Source organism: Cydia splendana, chromosome 18 (assembly GCF_910591565.1).
Source record: "Cydia splendana chromosome 18, ilCydSple1.2, whole genome shotgun sequence".
In the NCBI taxonomy this organism is placed as follows: Eukaryota; Metazoa; Arthropoda; class Insecta; order Lepidoptera; family Tortricidae; genus Cydia; species Cydia splendana.
Genome location: NC_085977.1, coordinates 11,976,597 through 12,003,566, shown reverse-complemented (window position 1 = coordinate 12,003,566; position 26,970 = coordinate 11,976,597). Strand labels below are relative to the sequence as shown.

Here is a 26,970-nt window from a genome sequence, read left to right as displayed (position 1 = left end):
TACCGACAAGTTATCGATACTGTCATATGAACATTTTGTCAAGCCCTAGCGTAAAGTAACAGATTATGTTTTTACACAAAATATTTTAAATTATAGACTAATATGATAAAATATTAGCACACAAAGGAAGAAAAACTTATAAAGAACTGTATAAACCGGCTTTCTTACACTTTTTACGCTGTTAATTTGACAAAATATCGTTATGAAAATTTCGCTCGGAATAACATAAATCCTATGAAATGAGTATTTGCTTGGACTATTTGGCCCTGTGACACTGCAATCCGGCACACTACAAGACACCATCTTCACTGAATTACTTTATTTAATACTTTTCGTCCTAATCCGTGTATATTTTCCAATTTGAAAATTACCGTGATAAGCTCTTGGCCGTCCGCGGCCGTCGTCAAACTCAAAAGTGGTTACGTTTTCTCTTTGGTAGTCTGACTCTTTCGCAATAATGGTATGTTCATATACGTGATGGCTTCCCTTTCGCACACTTCAGCTGTCTGTCAAGCGCGAGCGGATGGTAGGTCTATAGGTAAAATCTCGAAATAACCTATAAATTTTATTATTATTTCGAGTGCCACGCTCACTCTCTGGTATGTAAGTAGGTACGTAATAAGAAACTTGATTGCTAATGTTGTAAGCAATGGCAATATGCGAAAGAGGAACACCATGAACTTTTTGTGATATTTAACGAGATAAGTTAAAATTGGCGATTTCAGGAGATGTCACTTGACTAAAAAATGGCTACAAATATAATGACCACCAAAAAATACTTTGGTACCCTAAATAAAAAAATCATGCTTACCAAAAAAAAATACTGAACACCAAAAAAATAAGGCCTAAAAATACAAAAGTACCACCACTTTAATTACGACTGCACTTCAAATTGTATTCAAATACCAAATATATTGAATGATCACCAAAAATCATTAATGATCACCAAATCTTGAAGACCAAATTAATGCGATATTTTCACCTAAATAAACCACTATGATTACCAAAAAATTTATACATATTACCAAATAAAGTACTTAAACTGATGCCAAAATTACTAGCCCCTCCCGCTCAACCCCCCGTAGCCTACCTAACCTAATCTACTTTTCTAGTAGCATTTCGTTATGCTACTAGAAAAGTAAGTTAAACTGCTATCAGTTAAGTGGGTTAGGTTAGGTTAGCACTGCGACCCTTACAGAAACGAAATGGTACTAGAAAAGTAGGTTAGGTTAAGTTTCAACTGCTACCCATACAGATACGAAACGCTACTAGAAAAGTGGGTTAGGTTAGGTTTGAACTGCGACCCTTACAAAAAAGAAATGCTACTAGAAAAGTGGGTTAGGTTAGGTTTGAACTGCGACCCATACAGAAACGAAATGCTACTAGAAAAGTGGGTTAGGTTAGGTTTGAACTGCGACCCTTGCAGAAAAGAAATGCTACTAGAAAAGTGGGTTAGGTTAGGTTTGAACTGCGACCCTTACAGAAACAAAATGCTACTAGAAAAGTGGGTTAGGTTAGGTTAGAGCTGCGACTGTTACAGAAATAAAATGCTACTAGAAAAAGGTGACGAAGTGGATTAATTTATTTAATAGGATAACGATATATTAAATGATTGCACATTTTTAATTAAAATGTGGTTACAATTTTGTGATCATTTACTATTTTTGCGTTTACAATGATTATTTTGGAGCCATTTGCTTTAATAGGATAGCAAGATTTAAAAATTTGGTTATCATTTTACATTAAAATGGAGTTCTAATTTTGGTGGTCATTTACTATTTTTGGGTTTACAATGATTATTTTGGCGTCATTTTCTTTAATAGGATAGCAAGATGTAAAAATTTGGTTATCATTTCACATTAAAATGGGGATTGAAATTTGGTAATCATTGACTATTTTTGGGTTAATAATGATTATTTTGGTGTCATTTACTTTAAAAGGATAGTAAAATGTAATAAAATTGGTAATCATTTCACATTAAAATGGTGTTATAATTTTGGTGATCATTCATGATTTTAGGGTGGTAAAATAGATTTTTTTGGTATTAAATTTTACTAAATCTGGTGATCAGTTAAATAGCAGCCCTAAAAAATGATATTTACTGACTAAGCAAATCGTCCAAAGAAAGTATTGATATGTCCTTATTATTGGATTCCGTGGTAGAGTCAGTCTACGCTAAGTTTGCACCAACTTGGAAGTAGGTAACCATAATTATCAGGAAGTGCCAGTAGTGCCATAAACACTTGGCGTGAAAAAAATGGGTGGTAAATGTTACAAAAGGGAAAATGATAGATCAAGTATGAGAAATCGGAAAATGATAAAATGTTCAGAGAATTTTGAGACTGCCCGTACTTACGGTATACAATCAGCATTGGAAGTGGCGTATCAGACTATGCGTTAAAATTATCTACCATTCTCTGATAGCTTAAAAATGAGATCTGTCTTTATACTAAGGGCATACTGAAAATTCCTGGACTGGTCACTTAGAAAAAATAAGTCGTCTCATATATCAGAATCCAGAAACTTTCAGTATGGCCCACGTATATAACAATAAAATTAAATTGTTGCAGATACTATTGAACGCGAACTTTCGAGATAGGTATAGGTATCTCTATTTGGAAAATTAGTAGAGAGTGACAGATACATTGACGTATAATATCTAAGGACAGGCCTTACGGGCACTAAAAATGGTACGAATTCCAGCCAATCGTGCAGTCTAACGCAGCGGTTCTCAATCTTTTTTTTTTTGACGGAACCCTTTTGGAAAGCGAAATACTTGATGGAACCCTACAATAAAACAATAGTTTTTAGAAGTGTGTTTTTTGCATAGTAAAATTTTTCGAGGCGACTAAAGCATAGTGTTCTAAATTCTTGCGGAACCCCTGCAGGGGTGTCGCGGAACCCTAGGGTTCCGCGGATCACACTTAGAGAATGGCTGGTCTAACGCAACTAGTTGCGACCAATAGCGCGCATAATGCGAACTCTCAACCAATCGCGCGCGTGATGCGAACTCATCAACCAATCGCGTTGTAGCGGTGTCACACCGCTGTACTGGCCCCTGTCATGCCTCATTATTATTGCCCGTAAAGCCAGTCCCTAGATATCTATGTCAATGGACAGATACGTTTTTGCGTTGTTTATACGTTGCTTTTGACGCTAACTGTACTATAAACTACCTATTTCTCAGAAGGTATACTATAAGTTCGGCAAGTCTAAAATAGTATATTTGCTCTTGGCGCATAAATTGTAGATTCGCTAAGCTGGTACTTAGATACTTCTCAAGTTGGGTGTACTTTGCGAGAGTTACTGCTCAGGGGAGGGTGTAGGGAATAATTTAAGGGTAGTGAATACATAACCGGCAAAATAGGCGCATTAAATTACACGCCGGTTTTCTTTGTGTCGATGGCATAATCATAATTGTTTATTGCAACCATGGTATTACAAGATGTTCTTTTATTTTAGTCAGTAAGTACATATTTACATGGACCCTACTAGGGCGTGGCGACATTTTAAAACCATAATTAATCTAAAACTAAGTTGCACACAAACACATAAGATAAAGATAGAATATAACATAATATTTCGAACAATACACATAAAAATGTTTGAAAGTAGATTGTAGTTACGTGCATGCGTGCGTGCGTGTCACGCAGAAACCCCTACTAATATTATAAATGCGAAAGTAAACTCTATCTGTCAGTCAGTCTGTTACTGCTTCAGTCTTAAACCGCTGTACCGATAAAGGGTTGTGCACAAATCACGCGAGGTATTTTCGGCTACTTTTTGACCCCCCCTCCCCCCTGGTGATATTTGGTGAGGTTTTTCGCTACCCCCCTCCCCCCACACAACCTCACGTGTATTTTTTTGAAATTTTTTCATTCGACCTAATTTTAAGAAAAATTGTATTGTAGGTATATAGAAAATCTTGTTTATTTTTCTATTTTCGTTAAATAGACTCGCTATTTTGAAGTGCAGAATGAAGATTTATGTTTAACGAAACCGAGAAAAAGTATCTACTCATGTCGTAGGTGTTTTTTTCATAGTTTCGTTCACTGTAGAAAAATACACGTGAGGTTTCCTTATACCCCCCTCCCCCAACGTGATCTATCGTGATTTTTTCGTGACCCCCCCACCCCCTATCGGACCTCGCGTGATTTGTGCACAAGCCCTAAAGATGAAATTTAGTATGGTGATAGTCTGAGGCCCGACATAGGATAGGACATAGGTTTTTATCAATCATCATCATCATCATTACTAGCAGACGAAGTTTATGTAATATATCGGGCAACGAATTTTGCAAGGTCCAAATTATCTACGTCTAATACCTATACTTACGAAATATGCCCATATAAAATTTAAGACATTTATTGCTTTTTGCGTGAAAATACCTAAACGCTAATTTTACCTAGTGCGAAACTTACCAAAAATGAATTTCACCAATGCAAAGTTATTTAATTTAGGTATTAATAAAATTATCAATATACAAAAAATGTACAAAATTTATATTATATTTTCGTCACAAGAGACTGGCAAGTAAAATTATCAAATGTAAATTGAATTTCATTAAAAGATGCAAATGGAAACAAAATTTAAACGGGCCATTTTATTAGGTAAACCTAGCAGCTTATAAAGACATATAAATAGTAACAATCTCAGCCGAATTCATTACAAGTGCAAGAGTCGAGAGACAAGAATCTAAAATTCTCATAAGCTTCGGCGGCCCGTACCATCGATTTCAATTCTCACTTTAATGTGAAGATGTAAAAATAATGTTAAAATTTGCATATTTGGTCAATATTAGTGATATCATTTATCTATTATCAATTATAAACTTCTATTTTGGCCCCGTGGTTCATTGGTAGAGAATGCCTTATTAGTATGAAGTCCGCCATTTGTACTTCTAATTTTTTGTCCAATAAAGTTTAAATAAATATTAATTATTACTTTTGAATGTCTGAATAAGAAGAGGCGTTTTTCTCTCTCTTTGGTCTGAATAAATATATCTATATATAAATTCGAAAACTTAGCCGGGATAGGTACCTACATATGTATACTGTTACTGTTTTTAAAGTTTTAACTCATTTATATATACCAACTAAATTAAAATTGTACAACAGTAGTTTACGAAAATCTTTCACTAGTAAGTACTCAGGTAATTTTACCTACCGAATATATAGGCCCCGTGCGTAAATTATAGGGGGCAGCATAGGAACCGTCAGATTTTTGGCGCGAGGCGTAGGTAAATGTGTCGTTTACGCTTCCGAGGTAGCCCACAAGATGGCAGAACCTACTATGCACAAGGAAACGTACCGACGAGAACGGTAGATGGTAGCACTTGCTTTGGCAATGTACATGTGCACATATGTTTCCGATTCAGGCCACAAGATGGCAGACCCTCCAACGCGCACGGTCCCTATACTAAAAATAAGTCAACAAAAATTATAATATCAATAAAAAAAATAAAAACAGCGTAAAAATGCAGTTCACTTTGAAAATTATTATCTAAACCCTGAAAATTGCAATAGTAAGCCCCCAAATCCCTAAAAAATCACTACATATTTATACCAGCAGCCGCCCTACAGATTGTAATAAGTATTTTTTATTTATAGGGCTGTGCAGCCTCGGGCGCTAATATCGCGTAAGATCGTGGATCATCCCTTCGAGGGTAGCGGCCCTTAGGGCTAAACGTCCCTGATTTTGTACGGTGAATCATTTGACGTTTATTAGGTGATGCTGTATTGCTGGCAAATTGTTATTGTACGTTTGGAAGAGGGGGTATGGTAGTTGCCAAAAGGGGTGTAGGTATAAGGGCTGTAAAATGACCAGAAAATGTACGTAGAAAATCGTTGGAGTGCACATCCGGTCGTTGCGATATGCCCAGAAGTAAACGGCTGATGTAGTAGGTGGGAACCGTAAAATAACCCAAATAAATAGTGTGGGGATTACTGTACTGCCTCTCTTGTAATATTAATTTATGAAATAAATATATTTTGAATTTTTGAATTGAAATTAACTGGTATATCTTCATTCAGAGACCATTATGACTCGAATTTCGTAGTATGGCAACATGTTTATAAATGGAAGAAGTAACTATTAAGACAAAGACAAAACGAACGTAAAATTTGAAAGTTAAGAGCGCAGCCACGTAATAAAATGTTTGTACTTATGTTTTCGGACGCTTAAAGACTTCAACATTCTACTTCTTGAAATTTAGATGATGAAAGTCTTAATAAAACCCACCCAAATCGTTAATTTCCGAGTATAGTCAACAGTAAAGACGTCAGTTGTCCTGAACGTTTTTAACCCAGCTCAGATTTTTTTCAACATTTTCTTATTTAGTCAGGACTTTTTAACCTTGCACCTGGTAACCCTACACCTATCTTTAAAAGCGTGAAAACGTATTTTTTACCCTTGACAAAGGCCCGTTCACCCGCTATCTTCTCAGAACTCTCGTATATGGAAATATTCTGAGATACGAGCAGTTTGAACAGAGATAAGACGTGTTGGTGTAACGCTGTGGGAATGTGGTTATACCTGAAGGTAATTTAGCGTTTCGTGTAATAATACCTGGATAATTCCTAAGCTTCCATAGAGGAATTTCAAAATATTTTTGTGTACTAGTTATTTTAGTATCTCTGTAATTATGATGATGATTGATAAAAACTACCTAAGGTAACATACAGACAGACATACAGAGTTAGTTTCGTATTTATAATATTAAGTAGTTGGGATTGGGATAACGGGAATAGAGGGTATTATTGCAATGTTTTGCCACCAGAGTACAGCACTAAGCCAGCTAGTAAACCATAGAGTAACTTAATACATAATTAATACATACTGTGCCTTAAACTAAGTTTTGACAAGTTTTCACAGACAATAAATATGACATTGATGCATCAAGACGATTTGTTTACAAGGGTTTACCAGGAAACGTGAAAATCGAAATTTAGTTATCTGCCTCTTTATCGCTCGAATACGCAAGAGTGATAGAAAGGTTAGATAACGAAATTTCCAATTTCTTGTTTCGCGGTAGACCCCAAGATTGTGATGGATAGTGGTAGTGAACCCTACGCAGGGTTTTGCGTAATATTCCCTATTTGTACCTACCTACCGAAGGCAGTATAAAATCTTTGGTACCTATTTGAAGACAGCAGCGTGCTGCGGTGTTCGCTGCCTCGGTACTCTTTCAAATACGTAAAAAGCTACTTAGCAAGGTAAACCTTCCGATTCCGATACAAAGCTTACGTACATTTCCAATTTGGACACTTCGCTTCGGCAAAAACGTTTACCAATCAAATTAACGTTGTACTTTAATGAATTATGTATGTAAATGTTCGAGCACACACTAAGTGCTACTGATGGCTTGTTTTCTATTCCCATCCGAGGTGTGGTGTGCAAACATATTATAATGTAGGTATAATGAATCCGTTTCCTGTCATGTTTGGTTAAAATATGCTAAATGGCTAAGAATTGATTTTGCGCTTATTATACCTACGAAAATCTAGTTTTTATAGGTAGTTACCTGTTATTTGTATGAGGTGCAAGTCCCAAACTGTCAGTGCAAGTCTCGTTTCTTTTTATTATCCTTTCAGAAAGTACCTTGCCTTGGAAACATGAACATTTAGCCATGATCATTTTGTTACTTATGCATCAGGTACATAACTTTTAATTAAATACCTATTATCACGGAAGAGGATAGCTAAAATAACTAGGTATGTTTCCTAAATATAACATTTACTTACTTTGATAATTAGGTACATTTCTTTACCGTAAACCTACCAAAATGGAAACCCGCAAAGATCGTTTCCAGTTCCATTTTCTTCCCGGTTACTTTTAAAAGTTGATCTGCCCTGGCCACTGGCTAGCCAGACAAGCTTATGTCAACAGAACAGGAATTAGTCCAAATTATAACCCCCCGCCGCGCACCGCCGCCGGAGACACCCTCGCACCGAATCAATATTTGTTGTCCGCACTCTTCTGCCTTAATACAACACGCACAATACTCACATAACACAACAAACAAACAAAAAACGCCTCTAAAGCGTTTAGCCACCATTCGTTTTGGAACGTCCCTCCTCGCGAGCCATACGCTTTTCTAGATATTTCTGTACAGAGCTCACCCCCGATTCGCCGTCTCTTTAAACGCAATGTCGTCTCGCTCGCACAGTTTCCCGTCGCGTGGAGAGTCTTGTAATACTGAAGATGTTGTTTCGGAATTTTCAACGCGTTTTACACCATGACTTCTGATTGGGTTGTATCAATTTTATACTTTATATTCCCATTCCTATTCCCATACTTAAGATTTTTTGAGCGATTGCTGAAGGGAATAATGTTATTAACAAATCCTGACCACATATTCTTAAAGTTATTAGAAATATTAAAAGGGATATATTCGATGTTTTATTTAAGGTTCAGGTAGACAATAAAAATAAAAATTAACTAACTTATCTATAAAATGAAACTAAATTAAAGCTAAAAACTAATACTAAATAAAATTAAAATACGTCTAAGAAATTTGGCCCCTTTGGCATGGTGCCGAGTTATTTAGTATATGACGAAGTAAAAGTTATACAATATTTATATTTGAAAGAAAAATGTACACGTAAGGTTGTTTTCGATTTTTTTTATAAATTCCATTGTCCTACCCAACTTTACGTAGGAACTCATAGTCATAATTTCATTTTCGTCATTAGACGATGATAACTTAATCATATTTTATAACTAAAACACGTAGTTGTTTCTTTCAATTTTATTTTATTTATAAAACTAAACACATCGTCTATATCCTGAAGACACGCGAAGATCGCCAATTGGTATAAAAACTCTTGAATATTCATAAAGAGCTGTTAATTGCACAAGTCGGCAAATACGACTCCACGGTTCCCTTGCCCCCACCGCCCCACCCAAAAGGCCAACCCCGCACACACATACACGCTCAGAAAACTATGAAAAACGACGTAATCACACTGAAATCACAACGACACTTACGTCCTTTACTTTCCAATACATGTAAAATTGCATTACAGATACATAAGATCATTAAAACACACTAGACTACGCAATTCTGAACTTAAGTTGTGTCCCACTAAGACAGAAATTTCCCAAGTGGGTTTTCGCCTTGGTACGTTCTGGTTTTGAAAGAGGGATGTGTGCACACAGGCACAGGGATATACACACATGCACACATCGACAGTGGCGCGCGCAACCGGGAAAACTACGGCCTTTTACGTACGAACTGTGTACAAGAACGCGAAGAAGTATATGAAGTGGTTTCAGATGAAGCAATGTGGAATGCACTGGTTGCAGAAAAAAATATACTCAGGTAGAGTTGTGCGGAAAGAGAAGAGTCGTGGAATATATGGGAACCAATACATTATACTCTTCTCTTTCCGCACAGACTCTACCTGCACTTTTTAAAACACCCTACCCATCATTTTTGAATTTTTAATCTTCGAGTAGGTACGTATCCTTAAATCGTAGGTACTTGTTTCATTATATTATCCGTTAACCGGATTTTATTGTTCGGTGCTCATGGGTGATGTGGCCTGTGGGCACACTACACATTTTCAGTAAATTGTATTTCCGGTTTCACATACGGACTTTCTTTGATGGGTTCCGTCCTTCCGTCAAATTCAGCCTTGACTATAATAAAATTACGTATAGTACAAAATTAATTCAGTCAGTTTTTCAGTAGGGTGTACGCTGGGTCCAGTGTAGTGAGACTGGATGGTGTGGCCAAGAAGATGAATATTCCTTGGATAGAGCTTCGAGTACCGCTGCGCTGCGTAATGGGGGTTTAGAGTGTGACCAGTTGCATGTGCGGATCCTACATATACAGAACTGAAAACGCGTGTTGGTTGTGTGCGCATCTATTTACGCGCGGGTAAATATGTACCCGCGCCGTTTGTGGAGGCTGCATTAATAATTCAATTGGTGCTCAGGTAGCGTTTAAACGATTTTTAACTTGCCGCCAAACGGATTAATTGGGAAACGTAGGTGGCGTTCCAAAACGAATGGAGTTGGAATTATGGATTAGAGTAATTTTGAGGGTGAAATAGTTTATTTTGCTTAATCCCGATAGCCCGATAAGTAAGAGATTACCTACAGATGAAATAGATGTGTTTAAAACACATTGTCCATTTAAAGGTTTGTTTTCATTAATAAATTAGGGAATACTTAAGTAACGTAAATAATCTACATACTACGAGTATTATTCTGAAACTATACAGGGTGGCTAAAAAATAAGTGCATTCCCGTTGCCAGGGAGGTTTTGGGATTATACTGAGCAACTTTTACTATGGGACCAACCCCGAATGCGCGAAACGCTGGCAACGGGAATGCACTTATTTTTTGGCCACCCTGTATATTATTGTGACGTATCCATCGTCGTAGCTGCTGACTGTAACTACCTAATTTCCTACAAATTTGCAATACGAACTTAATTTATAATCTTAACATTATAAACTCACTCTTACATTACTTAAGACGCGCTGATTTTTTACTCTTATTAAAATTAAATTACCAACTTCTCGAGTCAAGTTTTTTTCCTTACTGACGACGGTGTCGGAAAAGTTAAGTGTTGGATTATTAGATTAGCAGCGATTAATGATTTTTAATTAACACCTGTTATCGACTGTGCTGAATAGTAATTAACAATGAGGAAACTCGGCAATTGAGGGGCGTAATTTGGAACTGCCTTTTGACATCTGGACTAGTAAGTATGTATTTCGAGAACCGTCGTTTTTTTATCACCTTGATGAATAAGTGTGTCTGGCAGCTTTCTACGTAACCGACTGAATAATACTGTTTAATATTAAGTAATAAAATTAACTGGCCTCATTTCAATAGTTTAAGAAACAAAGAAATAACCAGTTAACTTAAACTAATTTAAAGAAAAATATTAATGGAACTCCCAAGAGAGTGGTTTGCATCATGCATAATAGACTAAGAAGTCTTTTAAATAATTTTAATATATGAAAGCCGAATAAAATACAATCTAGCCTAGCAATATCCGTCCCACCATTCATAGGTAAATACAAAAGCGGCATTTGAAACTCATTAATTATTTTCAGTTCAAACTAGTTTTCCGATACGGTTGTAACGTGCAGGTACTGGGGAGATCTAGCGTATAGGTAGTATATAGATGGCACATACTTGAAGAAACAAGACCGAAGTGATCCCATAAGTGTTCCGTAAACAAAGTTTTGTACGGAACACTAAAAAATCTTGTACCGGAAAGTTAAGCAGTAGGAACCATTTGGAGACTAATTTCTAGTCGTGACTTACTTACATTGCCCAAAACTGTTCCCGATTGAGATTTCGGAAGTTTAAATATTGTGGGCAGTGTGTAAAGGATGACTCACGTTAGATCGGATCGTGTCCGGGCCGGAGCTTCCGGCGCTTACTTTTCTATGACATGATAGGTGATCACGTGATGCTTTCCATGGAAAACGATGCGCCGGAAGCTCCGGCCCGGACACGGCCCGGTCTAACGTGAGGCATCCTTAATGGCCAATTAATAAAGTTATTTTATTCTACGTTACGTTCTTAATGGGTGCTTCTTTTCTTTATCCATCTATGTACTTTCATCCGTCGGCAACGCAAGTCATAACTCAAATTAAAAAAATATTGATAAAGAACACAGCATAATGAAAACAACAAAGAAATCACAAGTTAGTAGGTCGCCAAGTTAACAGCTGATTGGGGTCCGAAGCAAACAGCGCCCGACTCTATTTCTTTGCCAAACACTAATATTTGAAATCTCTCCGCGCGATTAGACGATCTACATATTGTCGTGCTGTTTGTCTGTGTGTCCTGGCGTCCGTGTTACTCGGTTTGCGGATTGGACATTGATCGTCTTTATGTTATGTTAGAATATTGTACTTAATATGTTTACGCTTTAGTATCTTAATAGGTTGCTTGTAAATGGGTTATTAAATAGATAAATGACGTGATAACATCTTATAAATCGATGAACACCGGTAGCATGCACGAAAAAGTGTCACGTTGTGGACAGATCTCCATGGTAACGTTGTGGACAGATTTCCATGGTAACGTTGTGGACAGATCTCCATGGTAACGTTACGTAATGTAATAGTAATGTTTAGTTATGACGTTATCACGCAAAATTATCGTCCGTAAACCGAGCTCGACTTTACAGACAACCATATTTTTTTTATTAGCCTAATTAGTGTTACTCTGCTCGGCAATGACGATCGATCTTACGATATTTACCAAGTAGGTATATTTTTTCTAGTCATATTTTTTCTGTTTTTACCAATATTTTAGGTTCCTAAATTATAAAGTACTAGCAATTTCTATTTTTGCAAATAGTAACTTAGAGAATCAGCATTTGTTTTTCTCAGTCGACTCATAATTAATGACACTAACGGGTCTAACGCGATTAAATTTCATTATTTTACCTTTTTTCCGACGTTTCAGCCAAGTTGTACTAGCTGTCACGGAAGACTTCCTTACACGTGTCCTCTAACATCCTTACACGTTTCTAAATTACACGTGTCTTTCATGAGAGTACCTAGTCAAAGATCTCGCGAGTTTCTTTTCGCCCCCCCTTCGCTTTTCCTTCCTTATAAATCCTTGCATAATGTATACCTACATCTTTTGCTAAATCACCACACATTATTAATTTGTTATTAACTTTTTCTTTATTGAAGCATGTTGGTTGACGATACTTCCCGCCTTATATTTTCTTAGATTTTACTATTCATTAGTGGTGCTTCCCTGTTTTTTTTAGTCAACTTCGTAAAAAGGATAATATACATACTCATGCACCTTCTACTAGTGCGTATAAATGAAAGAAGTTCATTGAAACAGAACGTAGGTACCTAATTTAAAAATGAGAAAACGTGAACTATTGAATTTTAACATTCTTAAGTTTTTACTTTATAGTTAATATTTTAAACTGTAACGAAATTTGTATAAAACACGATCATTTTATATTTCATTTAAATGAATAATACCTATAAATTATTCACAATTCATTAATTACGCACCAAAAACAAGACCAACTGTGCACACTTACACATTTAATTTAAAACAATTGTAATGGTGTGGCATTAATTATGATTTACTGTATCAATTAATGATAATAATTCAAACATACTAAATCATCGATGTCCTGGTCGTTCCATGGATTTTATAAATGCATATTCTTTTATTTTATATATACTATTTCGTCATAAAGTATGCCTGCTAAGAGTTAGATCAAGAAAAGTCTGCAACGATTTTAATAGCATACGCAGTGCAAGTGTTATTGTATACGTCATAATTTCATAGAAGTTTGACATTTAAAACAACACTTGCACTGCATGTGCTATCAAAATCGTTGCAGACTTTCTTGGTCTAACTCTACCTATTCCTTGGTTGAACTTGTTTCATAGAAATCCCCAAAAATTATCAGTTTAGTTTTATTCTGCGCTTTAGTGAACCTAATTTCATAGGTTTGCGTCATCTCTGTTTCCGGGTATTAACCTCTTTAAACATCATTTACCTAACTGTTTATATATGCAGCCTGGCTATATATGTATATGCATTAACGTACCTACTTAGATATACATAGACAACCGTTTTCCACGTAGAATTAAACATCTCCATCTAGATAAGGCAATTAAATATTAGCTGACGATGACGTAAACTCTCGGGGTGTTTTATGTCTTTGAGCAAAGGAATCTATAAATAGCAGGCTTATAATGACAGGCTATGAATATATTTTTAGAATCCGTGTCTAATCCCGTTTTCCAAAACTCGTCTATCTCCGATTCCCCGTAATCAGTCCAATATTGCAGTATATGTTATATAAGTATGAAGATACCTCTTAGATGATCTTCGCAAAACAACAAGTGTTAATGTTAAGTTAGCAACAAAAACAAAAATATAAGATGCAAAGGTCGGCAAAGCGCATGTCACACCTCTGGAGTTGCAGGCGTCTTTAGGCTACGGTGACTGCTTACCATCAGGCGGGCCGATGCTTGTTTGTAAGCGATGTGGTATATAAAGAAATGAGAAAATCACAATCGATTTAAAAATATCTGCTTGTATTTTGTAAATCTTTATTTATATGAGTTATGACCATCGTAAAGACAATTTAATTATTTGTAGAATTAGCACTCATGGTCCTTAAATACTTAAAATGATACTGTTTGAACTAAAACAATATTTCCCCTATAAACTCATAATTACCCTTTAACGACCGCACATGACTCAAGCCCGCTATTTCGCAACCACGTAACATGTGATACTGTTATCTGTTGTAGAAAAACAGAGTAATCCCCGCTGCGAAGTGAGACAGAGAACAAATTTGCTGAGCCAACAATCAGGCACCTAGTTGGCGCGTGTAAGGGTGGACTCACAGTTAGAGAGCAAAAATGTTGCTCTTGTTGTGTTTGCGGTTTGCTTTTGTCAAATTTAGCACATTTCTACAGCTTCCATCTACGATTTCATCCGCGTAGATGTGTTTAAAATGTTTTAACAACATTTCCACTCTCATAAAAATTTAAAAATCCTTAAAGGGGCCCACAGATTACCAATTCGCCGGACGATATCAGCCTGTCAGTTAGTCGCAAAAGGTGACAGTTCTGAACAACTGACAGGCTGATACAGTCCTGCGAACTGGTAATCTGTGGGCCCCTTAATACTTCTAGTAGAGCCCTGCAATATTTGAAAAAATGTCTCCTCAAGGTATTGCTTTTGTATATTGTATCTTATTATAATACTGAACTAGATAACTAGAAGTATATACATAATTCTAAATTAGTTACCAACGTGTGTTAAGCATCGGTGGTTTCACTTTTTATCACATACCGCAAATCTCACAATCATCTTATCATTTCCATATTTAAATGACAGTAGCATTATCATAGCTTAACTAATAAAAAGACGTGCCGTTAGTGTCATAGACTCACGACTCACAGTTACTACTGTTATACCTACTTTGCACCTATTTCCCTGCGTCTTGCTTGACTTTCAGGGCTATAATCGCGAAAATCGAAGTTCGCTAATTGCGGGCATCTTTCTCTATCACTCTTATTACGCCTTCATTGGAGTAAAAGATCCCGCAATTTGCGAATTTCGGTAGGCCCCCAGGAGCGTTTCGTCGCAAAGCAGCCAAATGTAGAGTGGCGAGTTACAATCGTTGACATACAACTTCAAGGCGTGTGATAATTTTAGCCCACCACGAACCAGGGTTACTCGCTATTGTAATAAAATTTAATATAGGTACCTTCATTTTCAAAATCTCTCATCTTCATCATCATCATCATTATTCTTAAGAGCCTGGCTCTTGTCGGTGGAGTAATTGCCATTCCGTTCTTCTCTCTGCCGCTGTTCTGAGCTCCTGATACGTCACTACGTTGATTTTCTCTTTGGCCTGGTCCAAATACGCACGTCTCGGTCTTCCTCTGTCTCTCTGTTTTTCTATTCTGCCTTCAATTATAGAATTTATGTAAGTATCGTGATGTATCAGGTGCCCCAACATGTTTCCCCTTCTGTTTTCAATTGTTCGCAGCAGAGATCTCTTCTCGCCTACCAATCTCTCATCTTATCCATCCGTAATTTCTAAACGCTATATCCGTATAACGTAATACACCCCCTTACCTACCTACGGTTTCTTTTCTACATACCTAGCGAGTAAAGTCAAACACGGCAATAAAATCATAATTTGAATTTCCAGCGGTGCGTCGTAACCTCGATCCGTCCCAAGATGGCCGCTTATCGCCGCCATATTGTTTGCAGAGCGCCGGCGCGCGCCGCTGCGCAAGAGTCTCGTCTATTCCCATCTTCAATCGTACCATTGTCTCAACCTACCAGTATTAATATGACCTCATGACCCGTATTAAATATACGTTATCAAAGATCAGTCTTAGATTTGTCGGTGTGAGAGGAGCGGTAAACCGATGGAAATGAGTTTGGAGACCTGTTTTGTCAAAAGGTCTCCTTGCGCCTAGTTTTATGCTAATAAGAACTTTGGGATTATTCCGTTTGCGTAATTGAGGATTATATTTGGATTTTCTATGTGTTTTTAATAGTTTGTTTGGTTAGTGATTACCTATCTGATTATGCAGTAGGTACTTTTAAACTTTGCAAGATGAGACATGCTGTCATTCTCTGCACCTCGATTGAGTGAAAAACTTTTTAGTATTAGTCTTTTCTGTGGACATCATTAAACAAAAGCCTAATTTTCTTAGGTTCGGGTCCGGCCCTTATACCTATGTTCCAATTCAAACCGTCTACTTCCTAAAAGCCGTATAATGAAAGCCTTTGTAAAATATACAAACATCAATAACTTTCAATAACAATTTCACTTGACTTATATCGACCGGGATATGGACCGTGATTACCTTTTGTAGTTGTTAGGGTTCTGTACCCAAAGGGTAAAAACGGGACCCTATTACTAAGACTCCGCTGTCCCTCTGCCTGTCTGTATGTCTGTCTGTCACCAGGCTGTATCTAATGAACCCTGATAGCTAGGCAGTTGAAATTTTCACAGATGATGTATTTCTGTTGCCGCTGCCGCCAACAAATATTATAAACAAAAAAATAAAAATTTAAGTGGGGCTCCCATACAACAAACGTGATTTTTTCGCCGTTTATTGCGTAATAGTACGGAACCCTTCGTGCACGAGTCCTACTCGCACTTGGCCGGTTTTTTTTTGTTTGTGAGAATGAGGGTAGACCGAACGCGGTCTACACAACTTTGACAGCCACCCGCTATCTTCAGTTAACTGCGTCGAAATACGGGAGCTCGAAAACAATACAAAAGTTAATCAGGCTCCATATCTCGGTCGATATAAGTCTATCATTAACTTTCGTATTGTCCATAGGAATTACGCTAGTTTTCCCGAACGTTTTTGACCCGATTGCAGCAGCACGCAGTTTTTTAAAGTGTTACAAAAAATATACCTAACCCATAGATGCTACGGGGCCCAATGATTAACAGTTCGCCGGACGGTATCGGCCTGTCAGATGTTCTGAACTGTAAAAATTTTGTTCTAGCTGGTATACTATATCATGCTTCAGACAGGTACTTATACCGTAGGTATCGTGTTGACACACAGTATGTAAATTGTGCTTAACCCTTTTTAAGCGCGACAGGATGCATCGACATGCACGTTATAAGTAATTTCAAAAATTTTGGTTTCACGTTTCCTGATAAAATAACAATAAAAAACGTTTTCACCACACCAACTCGGAAAGGCTTACTTTGCACTTCAAAAACTGATAAGAAAGTTGTATTTTATCCACATGTGAGGCAAAGTAATATGTATTATGCAAATTTTGAGTTGTTTGCTCATGTTGGCTGGCAGAATAGACTTTTAAATGATGATTTTGGATGATAAATATTTAATAACATTCATTTGGATTTCATTTGATTTCATTTTGTTTGATGTTTTAAAGTTCGTATTTTCTTTGCGTTGGTGTGGTGAAAAATGTAGTGTTTCACTCGGTGGCAAAATTTGTTTAACCCTCGTGCCTTGAAACCCTCGCAACGCTCAAGATTCCACTTCTCGAACCACTCGATACGCTCGTGGTTTAATTTTGGATTCTTTCGCTTACTCGGGTATCAATATTAGCACGAGCGGTTAAACAACAACTTTGCCCCCTTGTAAAACAAATAACTATTGTTGCTTCTGCGTGAAAACATGGCAACACGAATTTTCCCAAAAATAAAACCTAGCTATAGATTGTTTTTTTGGTTAGACCCTTTATCTTACCTATTCCCTATTCGTCAAAATCGTAAAGGCCATAAGATCACGCTAGACCGGGCCGTGCCCAGGCCGAGGCGTCTGACATGTAATTTTCTATGACGGCTGATCGGTAATCATGTGGTGCTTTCCATAGAAATCGAAGCGCCGGAAGCTCCGGCCCAGCCCCCCGGTCTAGCGTGAGTCATCCTTTAAATGACTGCCAATTTCCAGAACCAACCTAATTACAACTGTAGACTAGGTATATGACAATTACAATATTATAATATGTACCCAAGTACTCCCTAACGGTCCCTACAGCAAAATATCTTATAACACGTATAGTATACTCGTAGGTCAATAGAATTCCTTCAAACCTTCTGCAACACACTAACCGTAAGGTTTCTCCTAACCCAGTCAGGTATAACGTAAGGCCAAGGGGCTTCGTATTGGGCCCAGCTAAATATGTGCTCTACACACAGTACAATACATAAACACACATAATATGTACACAGCACACATCGCCCGCTTGCACGGAAAATATTTGGAAACACCGCCAATGTAATCCAAGGAGTTTGCCTTGATAAATTAAATACACAATTTGTGTCGATCGTTATTTTATGATATATTAAATGGATTTTATTTGTTGGTTGACGGTGGCGTTGGAAAATTCTGATTAGCTGGTGTTGAAAAATATGATTACTTTACAATGTTTACGCTGAAACGCTGGTGGCCTAGCGGTAAGAGCGTGCGACTTTCAATCCGGACGTCGTGGGTTCAAACCCCGGCTCGTACTAATGAGTTTTTCGGAACTTATGTACGAAATATCATTTCACATAGTTGCTTTTCGGTGAAGGAAAACATCGTGAGGAAACCGGACTAATCTCAATAAGGCCTAGTTTGCCCTCCGGGTTGGAAGGTCAGATGGCAGTCGCTTTCGTAAAAACTAGTGCCTACGTCAATTCTTGGGATGAGTTGTCAAGCGGCCCCCCCGGCTCCCATGAGCCGTGGCAAAATGCCGGGATAACGCGAGGAAGAAGAAGAAACCTTTACAATCTTTACATGCATGGATGAATTTTACTTGTAGGACGTTTTTTACAATGAAGTGAAAAATTATTACATAAGTATTACCTATGTGAAAAAAATATTCATTGTTGAAATTAAGGGCTGTTTAAATGTAATTAACGCACTTGTTGACATGTAGGTAACATTATTATTTTCATGTTTGCAATTTACTTTGTCCGCCTTCACATATCAAGGAAAAAGATGCAATACGAATGTTTGGGCAAATTATAGGATGGCCATGTGTGTAGCTGACATACCTCTAAAACTTTACTGTGTCAAAGCGAGTGTGTTCAACAGATACCCATTTGTTTTAGAGATACTTGCATAAGACTTAAATTAGATAATTGAAAACTGGTTCATAGAGACCTTGTACCTTGGTCTATAGGTAGTTATTAAAAACTTTACTAAAACTTCAAATGCACGAAAATATTTAAATTCGTAATATATCAAACCAGCCAGCACGCACGCACGTCACTTGTTCCTCAAATTTTAAATTCCCATCAAGATTTGAAAATAGAACACTCCACGACCCTGAAACGTAGCCCTGACATTGACCTTCACCAGGTTCACCCACAGCCTGATAACTAGAGTTAATATTGGCACCCAACTGTTTGACGAGCGCTCTACTCTATCAATATATAAACATAATATTTATATTTGTACCGAAAGCACAATTACGACATTGCCACTTGTGTAATGTCACTGAAACGATAATCTGTGTACATTGTTAGGTGGGCGGGTCGCGATTTGTTTTTTAACGTTTTGCTGGATGAAAGTGTTTGTAGTTTACAGAAAGTCTATCCTACTCTAAGATTTTCTTGTGTTTAATATAATTGTGGTAGGTAGCATTTTCTCTATTATATTTAGCTAGTGGTAAACACACAGTTTATATGATCACGCTTTAGTCCATATACACATTTAAATGTGTTTGTATAGTAGTAGTTAACTTATTTATGAAATATCTATGTTTCACTTCTTTTAACTCCATCACCATCAAACCAGAGGTATATGGGACACATGTATTAGTGGACTAAGCTGTAGACTATGGACTTTAGTGTCAAGAAGTATGATCATGTTTTCTTACTAGCGTCTCGTCTTTAAGACATTCGGGTGCGTGCAAACCTTGGCACCAGCATTCTTACATGGATTATGAAGTATGGAGCAGTCTCTGGTACAAGTGTATTTGGTTCAAAACATATTTTGAATTTAGGACAAGACATCGCTATGCAAAAGCTTGTAAATACCTAACCAACTTATTATCTCTAAAATTCAAGCGATATTAAACTTTCTGTAACTGCAACAAGAGCTATGCTACAAGCAATGTAACATTGTTTAGTGGTTCCATGTCTTCCACATTCGTACCCGGATCGCATCGCACGTGTTAATGAGATGAACGAGAGAGCCGACAACACAAATTATCGGGTCCACTGTAATACGACCCTCTGATGCCCTGTGGTGCTGCGTTTACTGGTATATTTTCGTAGTTAGTAAACAGTCAAGTCAATTAAACACATTTTTAGAAAACGTTAACAAATGTGCGGCAAACTATTTTTTGGCGATATGATTTTATTCGCGATGTTCCATGTGTTACCTATCCCATCAAAAACATAAATGTAAAAAAGGAGAGCCAAGTTCAATACAAAAATTATGCTTGGCTGTGGGGTTCGCCGCAAAAAGAATGGAGATCTAAATGAGTGCCAAGTTCTATGCAAAATCCAAATATGTATTTATAAGAACAAAATAACATTATAAACAAGTATTAAACTCTATTTCTTTGCTTTATTGGATACCTATAACAATTGCTGTTATTTAAAAAAAATGTGAGATCTTAAAGCAGGTTAGATTTGGCTTGGCCAGTTTTTATCAGAATTACAAAATATATATATATATATATGTTGAATAACTTTATAAAATGACTGATGTAATGAAAACTGGCCAAGTCAAATCTAACCTGCTTTAAGATCTCACATTCTTATAAATACATATTTGGATTTTGCATAGAACTTGGCACTCATTTAGATCTCCATTCTTTTTGCGGCGAACCCCACAGCCAGGCATAATTTTTGTATTGAACTTGGCTCTCCTTTTTTACATTTATGTTTTTGATGGGATATCAATACTTTTTGTAAAGAAAACTAGGCAGGTATTGAGATTTAATGTTTTTTCTTGTGTTTCCGCTGCATGTTTTTTACTTCTGTTCTTTGTATTAATTATGTGGTGCCGCGCGCCGCCAACGACACACCGTTGGCCGGTTGTTTAGCGCGTATTACAATTATTTTTTGTATGGGGACACCACTTATTTTTTGACTTAACTTTATTTTTATATTTCTTTTATATAGCAAATATAATAATACATATATTGGGATAGTTTCAAATATCTGCTTGTAACGGTTCCAACACTACAATTAAAAAAAAAAATTTTGTATGGGGACCCTTCCCCCCTATTTTTTACCTTTTTTTATTTTTAGATTTTTTCCTACGCTTTCACACAATTACCGAGCTGGATTCCAAATTTCATCCTTCTAGGTCATCTGGAAGTAGGTTAGGTTTAGGTAATATATGTCAGTCACAATAAAAAAAAATGTATGGGGACCCCCCTATTTATTAACTTTTTTTTATTTAAAGATTTTTTCCTACGCTTACACACAATAACCGACCTGGATTCCAAATTTCATCCTTCTAGGTCATATGGAAGTAGGCTAGGTTTAGGTACTTAGGGGTCATCCATTAATTACGTCACACGAATTTCTAGGTTTTTTGACCCCCCCCCCCCCTTGTCACATTTGGTCACATTTGGCAAACCCCTCCCCCCTAGTGTGACGTCACATTTTTTCTACGAAATCGCCAAATCGAATTAAGTAAGTACCTAAGTATTATTAATATTTTATCAAAATATTTTTGACGATATAAATATTAGTAATTTTATAACCCAAAACTGCTTAGGAAAGAAAATTAAAAGAATAAAAACGATTATCGTTTTAAAAACTTGTTATTTAAATGTACAGCGAATAAAATAATTAAAAAAAAAAATCGGTTACTGATGAAGTTAAAGTGACGTCACAAAGTTTGTGTCTCCCCCCTCCCCCATGTCACAATATGTCACATTTTCTTGACCCCCTCCCTCCCCCTAAACGTGTGACGTAATTAATGGATGACCCCTTATATGTCAGTCACAATAAAAAATGTTTTTTTTTGTATGGGATTTTAACTTTTTTTTTATTTTTTGATTTTTTCCTACGCTTTCACACAATAACTGAGCTGGATTCCAAATTTCATCCTTCTAGGTCATCTGGAAGTAGGTTAGGTTTAGGTACTATAAGTCAGTCAGTCAGTCTTAAAATTTACGACTTTTTGACCTTCATATCTTTATAACCGTTTGAGCTAGCTTCATGAAATTTGGGCTTCTGGATGTTCTTATGGATATAATTAAACACACGTAGTTTTATGTGTTTACGTTAAAGAGGTTTTGAGTTATAGAAGGGTCAAAAGTGGCACCAAGTGGTTCGTGTAATAATACACTCGGCGCTGGCTAGCCAGTTCCTTTGCTTGAACTTGGCTTAACACGCTGCCGCGTGTCTAGATTTTACATACCTACCTATATGAGTTTTCAGGAGAAATCTTCGGGAACAGTGAGAAAAACTTGTGTGTACACTGACTTAACATGTAACTTTCACTTTTACTACAAAAGCTATTAGCTTCTCGGCAGAGAGATTACCTGTTTACTTTGAAAGGACTATTAAACTGAAAAATTTGAGATCACGCTACAGATGCAAGTACTTACTATAAAAAGTTTAAAAGTACTATTTTGTTTGCCAACTCGTATAAGTCGTATAAGAAGACGTAACTCATGGCTCAAAAATCTCCGAACATGGTTCAAACAGAGCACACGCTCATTATTCCGCGCTGCTGTGTCTAAAGTTCGTATAGCCCTCATGATAGCCGACCTCCGGTAGGAGATGGCACTGGAAGAAGAAGAAGAAGAAGATAAGATAAGTCTCATAATATACCATGCATGGATGCAAGTATTTAAATAAGTATACGACTAGGTATGCGTGTAGTTTCCATGTAATCGTGACCAAGTAGTTACAAACCTACTAAACAAGGCACCATCTCCAAAAGCGCAAAGTCAACTGTTTGAGTTTTCAATTCGCGCCTCCACTGATTCGATACCACGGCTAACGCGTATTTGTTTAGCGATACACATATAATTGTCCTGTCCAAAGTAAGATAATTCACAGCTCGGATGTACTTGAGACAGTACGCTACGAACAAAATTCTTGAGTTCGAGGTTATTTACATCGGGGCAAAAGTTAGCTCCAAAATATTTGAACACGTAGCTATGCCCTTAGCGGTGACCTTTGTTCTCGTACCTATATAAACATCTTTAAGGACATACGGGATATGTGCTTATTGTGTATCAGTGTTTTAAAGATTCGAGTTCTAGGACTTGCAATGAGCGACCGCCAATTCTTTCACGTGAATTTTCTTGGCTCTGGGTCAACAAAGCCAAATCCATGCGTTAATTGAATTGTACCTATTCTAGTCACAATTATTATCACTACATGGCATAATGTGCATACTTACATAGATAGGTACTTTCAAAGAAATTAAAAAATCTGAGTTTACGGAGTGAATTAAACTCCGTCATAATAATTGTAAGTAGGTAGCTATATGATTTTCGTCGAACCCAAAAGTACCTATGCATGACACACATATTTCAACAACTAATTAATATGTATATGTATAAGTACACAAGCGTTAATTTCAATCTACTTACCTACTCATTCTCAATATTTTTGGACAACTTTACTGAAAATTTCAAATATTCGAAATTAGATTTATTAAGTAATACTCCGCCTTCGAGTGCCACCAATAAGTACTGTTATGTCAGTCCATCTGCCATGGCACAGTCCCCTTGCAATTCACTCAGGCCAAATGCTTCAACAGTCGTCGATTTCAAGTGGTTTTTATTTTTAAATGTAGGTACTCCCTCCATCAACTAAACCTATGCGCTTTACTTTATAACTTGTAACTTAAATAAATAATTTTTTTTTGGAAACTTTACTGAGTAAATCTGTAAACAGTTTTGTATACATTAAGACAGGCTGTGACGTCACAACAACAATTAAGCGGAATATGCAACAAAAACAATTACGGGGTAATAAAAAGGGTCTAAACCTAATGGGTCATGGGATGGTAATCTTCTATTTCCCTATCCCTTCAATGAAAACACATTATATTGCCCCTCGCAACTTTCCCCGTAATCTGGTAACCTCCTACTTTGAAATTTGCAGTCATATAAGTAGTCTATTCTTCACAAATGGGCTCAAATGCGACTGGGCCGGCGACATATATCGTATGTATCCGGATAGGTGGGCTAACATAGCCACCAAGTGGTTGCAGGTAGAGAAGTGTGGGCGGGGTAGGCCCAGGCGGAGAGTTTGAAACTTTCCTTTACAAATGGCCGCAAGAAGTACCTACAAATGGAAAACTAGAGGAGAGGTATTTTCCCAGCATTGGGAGAATCAAATAGACTAAAGAAAGAATCTATTCTTCTAAAAATTTACATCCATTGCGACACAAGCACGTGATTTATATTTATCAACAAAACATTTCCACATATAATTTTCCACTACCATTTTGTCCGTGAGCCAACACGGCCCGCTAACACAATCCGCACACATAATTATTGAAAGTCGCACGTCCAACTCTGTTTGATCACTTATTGGCTAAAAGATTACAGTTTCTAAGCAAAATGTGTATTGAATAATAGCTGTTGACTATAATACTAACACCTCACTTAGTGTAGGTTTCATTTGTTTTATCAGTTAGCGGGCAAGTGGGCTTCTTTTGTTGGAACGCTTGTTTGGGATATGTACCTACCTAATAGCCTAATGGAGGATTGTTTTATTTATTTTGTAGGATAGATTGTATCGTTTCGAAAATACTACGCAAGCAACAATTAAGCTCAAAAATGATTGAATATAGCCGTTTGACGCTCGACAGTTTTACTTTTTGTTGTAAGCAGCATTTGGCAGCTGTAAAAGGCTACGATCTGCTTAAAACGACACCCGCGGCTGTCTATCATACAAACAATATTGGACTGCACTAAACTCATAAGTAAATAGTTCATCTTTTCTTTGGTAATCATGTCTATTATTTGTGGACGTTGCGTGTGGTGGACGAACCAGACTACGCACATACTTTAACTAACAAAACATTTGGGCGTCGTCGGTTGCGGGTGGCTGGCAGTCGCACGCTGCGGACGGCGTCTGGTAAAGCAGATGGCTTTATTGGTTTTATCTAAAGATCGTGAGTTTAGAAGTTACATTAGATTCTAATGTAACTTCTAAACTCACACTCAAGCTAATGATTAGAATACTTACATAAACATACTTAAATATCACTTATAAACACGAATCCTGAAACATTACCCCCCATTTTTGGCCGGTGCAATACTAACCTAACGCGATAAAACCTCGATATATCACTTAATTACAGCACTACCGGTTTCCCTAGTTATCCAAAAGCAACCAACATTACACATAACACACTACTAAGCTAATAACTAACTCACATCATAATATAAATGCAAAGATACATATTTGCAGTGCCTAACATTATTGTAGTCTGTCTGTATATTGATTCTATTTATTAATGCTCAATTCGGGCAACATTCTAAATGAATTTGCCGAGTCTTAGAAATTATTTTGCCAGCAAACATGGCCCACGTTTATTAGGTAAATATTTAATATTTGATTGGTATAAATGTCGCTTTATTGCGGAGGATCTCCTGTTGACTTGTTTTATGGCTATCCTTTATACTGTTTGTCTTTACCTACATATTTATTATTTTTTGAAACTTTTTAGAATTGATAGTTTTTTTCAACATTAAGACGAAACAGGAGCTGAGTTTTAAATATTTTAGGTAAATATACCCGTCTCGCTAACGGAAGCGGCACCTAAAAGTAGTGCGATAAGGACAAGGCGAAAAATCCTGCGTAAAAATCTCAAAAATCGAGGTTTCGTACTCCTCTGTTTCCTCCTCCAAAACTTAACCAATCGTAACCAAATTTGGAAATCTAAATGATTATGAAATTATCTGTGTCGGACCGTTTTGCTTTTTTGGCTAATTGATATCAGTTTTGAATGCCACGCCTCTCATTGCGGCATAGTCAATTAGGCCATTCAAAAACCACGGAGGAAAACGAGGAGTACGTTTGTATGGAGAAATCACCACTCCCGTTGGCTCTTAAGCGCTGGTGGCCTAGCCGTAAGATCATGCGACTATCAATCCGGTGGTCGCGCTCACGCGCGGGTGGCCCCGGCTCGTACCAATGAGTTTTTCGGAACTTATGTACGAAATATCATTTCATATTTACCAGTCGCTATTCGGTGAAGGAAAACATCGTGAGGTAACCGGACTAATCCCAATAAGGCCTAGTTTACCCTCTGGGTTGGAAGGTCAGATGGCAGTCGCTTTCGTAAAAACTAGTGCCTACGTCAATTCTAGGTATTAGTTGTCAAGCGGACCCCAGGCTCCTATGAACCGTGGCAAAATGCCGGGATAACGCGAGGAAGAAGAAGAGAGGGGTTATTATCAACTTTTCTTTTTTAAATATGTTAACCAGAAGGGATTATAAACTGAAATAGATATTAAAGAAAAAGTGACCAAGCCCTCCAGTGGTGGAGGTCTTAATCGCACTGGCGTCCTCAGCTTGATGTTACGCCGCTAACGCCATGCCCCGAAATATTAAAAATAAAAATAATTTCATTTTTTCCCTGCCTACTTCTGTAGGAGGATTTAATTACTTCAACTAATAAAATATGCTTTTCAAATTTTATTAGGTACCTACATCAACGATTTGCATGTACCTAAGGTATAACATATATACATATCTTTAAGTATTAAATACATGAATTTCACATATGTATATTGAAAATTACTATCTCAACCAAACTACATATATATTGAAATGCGACAGTTAATAATGTTGTGAAATCTGCGAATGTTTTTAATATCGTTTCATTAAAGTAAACATTTTAGCAAGCAAGGTAAATACTAGGTCCTTATCATGTCACATTTTGCAAGTCTTATTTTTAATTCCTCCGTCAGAGAGAGTGCGGTAATTTTCCATGAGTCAAGCTGACGTTATCATTATAATTGCCGTATTTATACCTAAGTCTAGTTAAGGTGACAAAGAGA

At 37.0% G+C, this 26,970-nt stretch overlaps 1 protein-coding gene across 1 annotated transcript in view; it reads right to left on the bottom strand.

Annotated features, from left to right (window-relative positions):
• Positions 1-2,089: 2,089 nt before the first annotated feature.
• Positions 2,090-26,970, bottom strand: part of LOC134799122 (silk gland factor 1) — a 111,927-nt gene continuing 87,046 nt past the window's right edge. The window contains exon 2 of the transcript XR_010145333.1: positions 2,090-2,105. The gene's annotated coding sequence lies outside the window, so the exon portion shown is untranslated. The remainder of the gene's footprint in view (positions 2,106-26,970) is intronic.